Source organism: Petromyzon marinus, chromosome 77 (assembly GCF_048934315.1).
Source record: "Petromyzon marinus isolate PM22_M1 ecotype Great Lakes invasive population chromosome 77, UKy_Petmar_22M1.pri1.0, whole genome shotgun sequence".
Classification (NCBI taxonomy): domain Eukaryota; kingdom Metazoa; phylum Chordata; class Hyperoartia; order Petromyzontiformes; family Petromyzontidae; genus Petromyzon; species Petromyzon marinus.
The window spans coordinates 1449429-1459121 of NC_133743.1; the positions used below are offsets into that span (position 1 = coordinate 1449429).

The window sequence follows — 9693 nt, forward strand, 5'->3', positions numbered from 1 at the left end:
GGGGGGGGGGTGGGGTGGGGGGTGGGGTGGGGGGTGGGTGGGGGGTGGGTGGGGTGGGGGTAACGTGGGGGGTGGGTGTGGTGGGGGGGGTAACGTGGGTGGGGTAACGTGGGGTGAGTGGGCTGGGGGGGGTAACGTGGGGGGGGTAACGTGGGGTGAGTGGGCTGGGTGGGGTAACGTGGGGGGGGTAACGTGGGGTGAGTGGGCTGGGTGGGGTAACGTGGGGGGGGTAACGTGGGGTGAGTGGGCTGGGTGGGGTAACGTGGGGTGAGTGGGGTAACGTGAGTGGGGTAAAGTGGGGTGGGTGGGATGGGTGGTGTAACGTGAGTGGGGTAACGTGGGTGGGTAACGTGGGGTAACGTGGGCTGGGTGGGGTAACATGAGTGGGGTAACGTGGGGTAACGTGGGTGGGGTAACGTGGGGTAACGTGGGTGGGGTAACGTGGGTGTGGTAACGTGGGTGGGGTAACGTGGGCTGGGTGGGGTAACGTGGGTGGGGTAACGTGGGTGGGGTAACGTGGGTGGGGTAACGTGGGGTAACGTGGGTGGGGTAACGTGGGTGGGGTAACGTGGGTGGGGTAACGTGGGTGGGGTAACGTGGGTGGGGTAACGTGGGGTAACGTGGGTGGGGTAACGTGGGGTAACGTGGGTGGGGTAACGTGGGTGGGGTAACGTGGGTGGGGTAACGTGGGGTAACGTGGGTGGGGTAACGTGGGGTAACGTGGGTGGGGTAACGTGGGGTAACGTGGGTGGGGTAACGTGGGGTAACGTGGGTGGGGTAACGTGGGGTAACGTGGGTGGGGTAACGTGGGGTAACGTGGGTGGGGTAACGTGGGGTAACGTGGGTGGGGTAACGTGGGGTAACGTGGGTGGGGTAACGTGGGGTAACGTGGGTGGGGTAACGTGGGGTAACGTGAGTGGGGTAACGTGGGGTAACGTGGGTGGGGTAACGTGAGTGGGGTAACGTGAGTGGGGTAACGTGAGTGGGGTAACGTGAGTGGGGTAACGTGGGGTAACGTGGGTGGGGTAACGTGGCCCAGGAGGAGTGAAACAACTTCGCGATGGAGTCGCGTCGTGAAGGAGTTTTTCTCACGAAGCAATCAACAAAACAATCGGTGAAGTTGACGTTCTTGAAGTTGCCGTTCTTGTTGTGAGTGTCGTGAGATCGCCGGCCGTCGCAAGGCAAGTTAAGATGCGGGTTGTCACAAGATAACGGTTGTCGTGACACCAGGTAGTTGTTTGTGTAGTGAGATAAGACACCAGGTAGTTGTGTAGTGAAATAAGACACCAGGTTGTGTAGTGAGATAAGACACCAGGTTGTAGTTTGTGTAGTGAGATAAGACACCAGGTTGTGTAGTGAGATAAGACACCAGGTTGTAGTTTGTGTAGTAAGATAAGACACCAGGTTGTAGTTTGTGTAGTGAGATAAGACACCAGGTTGTGTAGTGAGATAAGACACCAGGTTGTGTAGTGAGATAAGACACCAGGTTGTGTAGTGAGATAAGACACCAGGTTGTAGTTTGTGTAGTGAGATAAGACACCAGGTTGTGTAGTGAGATAAGACACCAGGTTGTAGTTTGTGTAGTAAGATAAGACACCAGGTTGTAGTTTGTGTAGTGAGATAAGACACCAGGTTGTGTAGTGAGATAAGACACCAGGTTGTAGTTTGTGTAGTGAGATAAGACACCAGGTTGTAGTTTGTGTAGTGAGATAAGACACCAGGTTGTAGTTTGTGTAGTGATATAAGACACCAGGTTGTAGTTTGTGTAGTGAGATAAGACACCAGGTTGTAGTTTGTGTAGTGAGATAAGACACCAGGTTGTAGTTTGTGTAGTGAGATAAGACACCAGGTTGTGTAGTGAGATAAGACACCAGGTTGTAGTTTGTGTAGTGAGATAAGACACCAGGTTGTAGTTTGTGTAGTGAGATAAGACACCAGGTTGTAGTTTGTGTAGTGAGATAAGACACCAGGTTGTAGTTTGTGTAGTGAGATAAGACACCAGGTTGTGTAGTGAGATAAGACACCAGGCTGTAGTTTGTGTAGTGAGATAAGACACCAGGTTGTAGTTTGTGTAGTGAGATAAGACACCAGGTTGTAGTTTGTGTAGTGAGATAAGACACCAGGTTGTGTAGTGAGATAAGACACCAGGTTGTAGTTTGTGTAGTGAGATAAGACACCAGGTTGTGTAGTGAGATAAGACACCAGGTTGTAGTTTGTGTAGTGAGATAAGACACCAGGTTGTAGTTTGTGTAGTGAGATAAGACACCAGGTTGTAGTTTGTGTAGTAAGATAAGACACCAGGTAGTTGCGTAGTGAAATAAGACACCAGGTTGTGTAGTGAGATAAGACACCAGGTTGTAGTTTGTGTAGTGAGATAAGACACCAGGTTGTAGTTTGTGTAGTGAGATAAGACACCAGGTTGTGTAGTGAGATAAGACACCAGGTTGTAGTTTGTGTAGTGAGATAAGACACCAGGTTGTAGTTTGTGTAGTGAGATAAGACACCAGGTAGTAGTTTGTGTAGTGAGATAAGACACCAGGTTGTGTAGTGAGATAAGACACCAGGTTGTAGTTTGTGTAGTGAGATAAGACACCAGGTTGTAGTTTGTGTAGTAAGATAAGACCAGGTTGTAGTTTGTGTAGTGAGATAAGACACCAGGTTGTGTAGTGAGATAAGACACCAGGTTGTGTAGTGAGATAAGACACCAGGTAGTAGTTTGTGTAGTGAGATAAGACACCAGGTTGTAGTTTGTGTAGTGAGATAAGACACCAGGTTGTAGTTTGTGTAGTGAGATAAGACACCAGGTTGTAGTTTGTGTAGTGAGATAAGACACCAGGTTGTAGTTTGTGTAGTGAGATAAGACACCAGGTTGTAGTTTGTGTAGTGAGATAAGACACCAGGTTGTAGTTTGTGGTGAGATAAGACACCAGGTTGTAGTTTGTGGTGAGATAAGACACCAGGTTGTGTAGTGAGATAAGACACCAGGTTGTAGTTTGTGGTGAGATAAGACACCAGGTTGTGTAGTGAGATAAGACACCAGGTTGTGTAGTGAGATAAGACACCAGGTTGTAGTTTGTGTAGTGAGATAAGACACCAGGTTGTGTAGTGAGATAAGACACCAGGTTGTAGTTTGTGTAGTGAGATAAGATGCCAGGTTGTGTAGTGAGATAAGACACCAGGTTGTAGTTTGTGTAGTGAGATAAGACACCAGGTTGTAGTTTGTGTAGTGAGATAAGACACCAGGTTGTAGTTTGTGTAGTGAGATAAGACACCAGGTTGTAGTTTGTGTAGTGAGATAAGACACCAGGTTGTAGTTTGTGTAGTGAGATAAGACACCAGGTTGTAGTTTGTGTAGTGAGATAAGACACCAGGTTGTAGTTTGTGTAGTGAGATAAGACACCAGGTTGTGTAGTGAGATAAGACACCAGGTTGTAGTTTGTGTAGTGAGATAAGACACCAGGTTGTAGTTTGTGTAGTGAGATAAGACACCAGGTTGTGTAGTGAGATAAGACACCAGGTTGTAGTTTGTGTAGTGAGATAAGACACCAGGTTGTGTAGTGAGATAAGACACCAGGTTGTAGTTTGTGTAGTGAGATAAGATACCAGGTTGTAGTTTGTGTAGTAAGATAAGACACCAGGTTGTAGTTTGTGTAGTGAGATAAGACACCAGGTTGTGTAGTGAGATAAGACACCAGGTTGTAGTTTGTGTAGTGAGATAAGACACCAGGTTGTAGTTTGTGTAGTGAGATAAGACACCAGGTTGTAGTTTGTGTAGTGAGATAAGACACCAGGTTGTAGTTTGTGTAGTGAGATAAGACACCAGGTTGTAGTTTGTGTAGTGAGATAAGACACCAGGTTGTAGTTTGTGTAGTGAGATAAGACACCAGGTTGTAGTTTGTGTAGTGAGATAAGACACCAGGTTGTAGTTTGTGTAGTGAGATAAGACACCAGGTTGTAGTTTGTGTAGTGAGATAAGACACCAGGTTGTAGTTTGTGTAGTGAGATAAGACACCAGGTTGTGTAGTGAGATAAGACACCAGGTTGTAGTTTGTGTAGTGAGATAAGACACCAGGTTGTAGTTTGTGTAGTGAGATAAGACACCAGGTTGTGTAGTGAGATAAGACACCAGGTTGTAGTTTGTGTAGTGAGATAAGACACCAGGTTGTGTAGTGAGATAAGACACCAGGTTGTAGTTTGTGTAGTGAGATAAGACACCAGGTTGTAGTTTGTGTAGTAAGATAAGACACCAGGTTGTAGTTTGTGTAGTGAGATAAGACACCAGGTTGTGTAGTGAGATAAGACACCAGGTTGTAGTTTGTGTAGTGAGATAAGACACCAGGTTGTAGTTTGTGTAGTGAGATAAGACACCAGGTTGTAGTTTGTGTAGTGAGATAAGACACCAGGTTGTAGTTTGTGTAGTGAGATAAGACACCAGGTTGTAGTTTGTGTAGTGAGATAAGACACCAGGTTGTAGTTTGTGTAGTGAGATAAGACACCAGGTTGTAGTTTGTGTAGTGAGATAAGACACCAGGTTGTGTAGTGAGATAAGACACCAGGTTGTAGTTTGTGTAGTGAGATAAGACACCAGGTTGTAGTTTGTGTAGTGAGATAAGACACCAGGTTGTAGTTTGTGTAGTGAGATAAGACACCAGGTTGTAGTTTGTGTAGTGAGATAAGACACCAGGTTGTAGTTTGTGTAGTGAGATAAGACACCAGGTTGTAGTTTGTGTAGTGAGATAAGACACCAGGTTGTAGTTTGTGTAGTGAGATAAGACACCAGGTTGTAGTTTGTGTAGTGAGATAAGACACCAGGTTGTAGTTTGTGTAGTGAGATAAGACACCAGGTTGTAGGTTGTGTAGTGAGATAAGACACCAGGTTGTAGTTTGTGTAGTGAGATAAGACACCAGGTTGTGTAGTGAGATAAGACACCAGGTTGTAGTTTGTGTAGTGAGATAAGACACCAGGTTGTAGTTTGTGTAGTGAGATAAGACACCAGGTTGTAGTTTGTGTAGTGAGATAAGACACCAGGTTGTAGTTTGTGTAGTGAGATAAGACACCAGGTTGTAGTTTGTGTAGTGAGATAAGACACCAGGTTGTAGTTTGTGTAGTGAGATAAGACACCAGGTTGTAGTTTGTGTAGTGAGATAAGACACCAGGTTGTAGTTTGTGTAGTGAGATAAGACACCAGGTTGTAGTTTGTGGTGAGATAAGACACCAGGTTGTAGTTTGTGTAGTGAGATAAGACACCAGGTTGTGTAGTGAGATAAGACACCAGGTTGTAGTTTGTGTAGTGAGATAAGACACCAGGTTGTAGTTTGTGTAGTGAGATAAGACACCAGGTTGTAGTTTGTGTAGTGAGATAAGACACCAGGTTGTAGTTTGTGTAGTGAGATAAGACACCAGGTTGTAGTTTGTGTAGTGAGATAAGACACCAGGTTGTGTAGTGAGATAAGACACCAGGCTGTAGTTTGTGTAGTGAGATAAGACACCAGGTTGTAGTTTGTGTAGTGAGATAAGACGCCAGGTAGTAGTTTGTGTAGTGAGATAAGACACCAGGTTGTAGTTTGTGTAGTGAGATAAGACACCAGGTTGTAGATGGGAGTTGTCGCGGGATGAGATACCGTTAATCTTAAGGTCCTCCCAACCCTAGAGCTTTGTAGTTTTTTTTATATAGATACATATATATACAATATATACACTGTGTGTGGTGAGTGGTGGTGAAAGTGAGTGGGTGTTGAGTGGGTGGGCGTGAGGAGTTGAATGAACGAGTGGTGAAGTTGAGTGAGTCGTGGTGAGTGGTAGTTGAATGAGTGGTGTAGTTGAGCGAGTCGTGGTGAGTGGTAGTTGAATGAGTGGTGTAGTTGAGTGAGTCGTGGTGAGTGGTAGTTGAATGAGTGGTGTAGGCGAGTGGGGTAGTTGAGTGAGTCGTGGTGAGTGGTAGTTGAATGAGTGGTGTAGTTGAGTGAGTCGTGGTGAGTGGTAGTTGAATGAGTGGTGTAGGCGAGTGGTGTAGTTGAGTGAGTCGTGGTGAGTGGTAGTTGAATGAGTGGTGTAGGCGAGTGGTGTAGTTGAGTGAGTCGTGGTGAGTGGTAGTTGAATGAGTGGTGTAGGCGAGTGGTGTAGTTGAGTGAGTCGTGGTGAGTGGTAGTTGAATGAGTGGTGTAGGCGAGTGGTGTAGTTGAGTGAGTCGTGGTGAGTGGTAGTTGAATGAGTGGTGTAGGCGAGTGGTGTAGTTGAGTGAGTCGTGGTGAGTGGTAGTTGAATGAGTGGTGTAGGCGAGTGGTGTAGTTGAGTGAGTCGTGGTGAGTGGTAGTTGAATGAGTGGTGTAGGCGAGTGGTGTAGTTGAGTGAGTCGTGGTGAGTGGTAGTTGAATGAGTGGTGTAGGCGAGTGGTGTAGTTGAGTGAGTCGTGGTGAGTGGTAGTTGAATGAGTGGTGTAGTTGAGTGAGTCGTGGTGAGTGGTAGTTGAATGAGTGGTGTAGGCGAGTGGTGTAGTTGAGTGAGTCGTGGTGAGTGGTAGTTGAATGAGTGGTGTAGGCGAGTGGTGTAGTTGAGTGAGTCGTGGTGAGTGGTAGTTGAATGAGTGGTGTAGGCGAGTGGTGTAGTTGAGTGAGTCGTGGTGAGTGGTAGTTGAATGAGTGGTGTAGGCGAGTGGTGTAGTTGAGTGAGTCGTGGTGAGTGGTAGTTGAATGAGTGGTGTCGCGTAGCCGCTGCCTGTTGTAACCTCGTGCGCTCCGTAATAAAAACGTCGTCCTCCATGTGACCCCGTGCTTGGCCCTCTGCTTCCACACAAAGGTGACCCACGTAGCCCACGCAGACTGCTGGGGCAAGTGCTGCCGCTCCCAGGTAGCAACAGCGGTAGCGTGACACCTCCATTGGTGAGATGTTGACTACCTCGCCCGGTATGCAGGAGGTCTCGTGGGTTCGATTAGCCTGAGAGATGTTGACTACCTCGCCCGGTATGCAGGAGGTCTCGTGGGTTCGATTACCCTGAGAGATGTTGACTACCTCGCTTGGTATACAGGAGATCGTGGGATCGATTACCATGAGAGATGTTGACTACCTCGCCGGGTCTACAGGAGGTTGTGGGTTCGATTACCCTGAGAGATGTTGACTACCTCGCCCGGTATACAGGAGGTCGTGGGTTCGATTAGCCTGAGAGATGACTACCTCGCTCGGTATACAGGAGGTCGTGGGTTCGATTAGCCTGAGAGATGTTGACTACCTCGCCTGGTATACAGGAGGTCGTGGGTTCGATTACCCTGAGAGATGTTGACTACCTCGCCTGGTATACAGGAGGTCGTGGGTTCGATTACCCCGAGAGATGTTGACTACCTCGCCTGGTATACAGGAGGTCGTGGGTTCGATTAGCCTGAGAGATGTTGACTACCTCGCCTGGTCTACAGGAGGTCGTGGGTTCGATTACCCTGAGAGATGTTGACTACCTCGCCTGGTGTACAGGAGGTCCCGTGGGTTCGATTAGCCTGAGAGATGTTGACTACCTCGCCTGGTGTACAGGTCCCGTGGGTTCGATTAGCCTGAGAGATGTTGACTACCTCGCCTGGTCTACAGGAGGTCGTGGGTTCGATTACACTGAGAGATGTTGACTACCTCGCCTGGTCTACAGGAGGTTGTGGGTTCGATTACACATCCTACACACACCATCCCATACACCCTACACACCCTACACACACCATCCCATACACCCTACACACCCTACACACACCACCCCATACACCCTACACACACCATCCCATACACCCTACACACCCTACACACACCATCCCATACATCCTACACACCCTACACACACCACCCCATACACCCTACACACCCTACACACACCATCCCATACACCCTACACACCATCCCATACACCCTACACACACCATCCCATACACCCTACACACACCATCCATACACCCTACACACCCTACACACCATCCCATACACCCTACACACCATCCCATACACCCTACACACACCATCCCATACACCCTACACACACCACCCCATACACCCTACACACCCTACACACACCATCCCATACACCCTACACACCCTACACACACCATCCCATACACCCTACACACACCACCCCATACACCCTACACACACCATCCCATACACCCTACACACACCATCCCATACACCCTACACACCCTACACACACCATCCCATACACCCTACACACCCTACACACACCACCCCATACACCCTACACACCCTACACACACCATCCCATACACCCTACACACCATCCCATACACCCTACACACACCATCCCATACACCCTACACACACCATCCATACACCCTACACACCCTACACAACATCCCATACACCCTACACACCCTACACACCATCCCATACACCCTACACACACCATCCCATACACCCTACACACCCTACACACACCACCCCATACACCCTACACACCCTACACACACCATCCCATACACCCTACACACACCACCCCATACACCCTACACACACCATCCCATACACCCTACACACCCTACACACACCATCCCATAAACCCTACAAACCCTACACACACCATCCCATACACCCTACAAACCCTACACACACCATCCCATACACCCTACACACCACCCCATACACCCTACACACCCTACACACCACCCCATACACCCTACACACACCATCCCATACACCCTACACACCCTACACACACCATCCCATACATCCTACACACCCTACACACCCTACACACACCATCCCATACACCCTACACACCATCCCATACACCCTACACACACCATCCATACACCCTACACACCCTACACACCATCCCATACACCCTACACACCCTACACACCATCCCATACACCCTACACACACCACCCCATACACCCTACACACACCATCCCATACACCCTACACACACCACCCCATACACCCTACACACCCTACACACCACCCCATACACCCTACACACCCTACACACACCATCCCATACACCCTACACACACCACCCCATACACCCTACACACACCATCCCATACACCCTACACACACCATCCCATACACCCTACACACCCTACACACACCATCCCATACACCCTACACACCCTACACACACCACCCCATACACCCTACACACCCTACACACACCATCCCATACACCCTACACACACCACCCCATACACCCTACACACCATCCCATACACCCTACACACACCATCCCATACACCCTACACACACCATCCATACACCCTACACACCCTACACACCATCCCATACACCCTACACACCATCCCATACACCCTACACACACCATCCCATACACCCTACACACACCACCCCATACACCCTACACACCCTACACACACCATCCCATACACCCTACACACCCTACACACACCATCCCATACACCCTACACACACCACCCCATACACCCTACACACCCTACACACACCATCCCATACACCCTACACACCCTACACCCTACACACCCTACACACACCATCCCATACACCCTACACACCATCCCATACACCCTACACACACCATCCCATACACCCTACACACACCATCCATACACCCTACACACCCTACACAACATCCCATACACCCTACACACCCTACACACCATCCCATACACCCTACACACACCATCCCATACACCCTACACACCCTACACACACCACCCCATACACCCTACACA

The 9693-nt window shown here is 48.7% G+C and overlaps 1 protein-coding gene and 1 long non-coding RNA gene across 2 annotated transcripts in view; one reads left to right on the plus strand and one right to left on the minus strand.

Annotated features, from left to right (window-relative positions):
• The window catches only part of LOC142907312 (uncharacterized), a 105878-nt gene that overhangs the window by 50560 nt on the left and 45625 nt on the right, over positions 1 to 9693 (plus strand). The gene's annotated exons all lie outside the window — the stretch shown is intronic.
• LOC116958441 (branched-chain alpha-ketoacid dehydrogenase kinase) overlaps positions 6389 to 9693 on the minus strand; it is a 175865-nt gene continuing 172560 nt past the window's right edge. The window contains exon 11 of the mRNA XM_076056646.1: positions 6389 to 7446. The gene's annotated coding sequence lies outside the window, so the exon portion shown is untranslated. The remainder of the gene's footprint in view (positions 7447 to 9693) is intronic.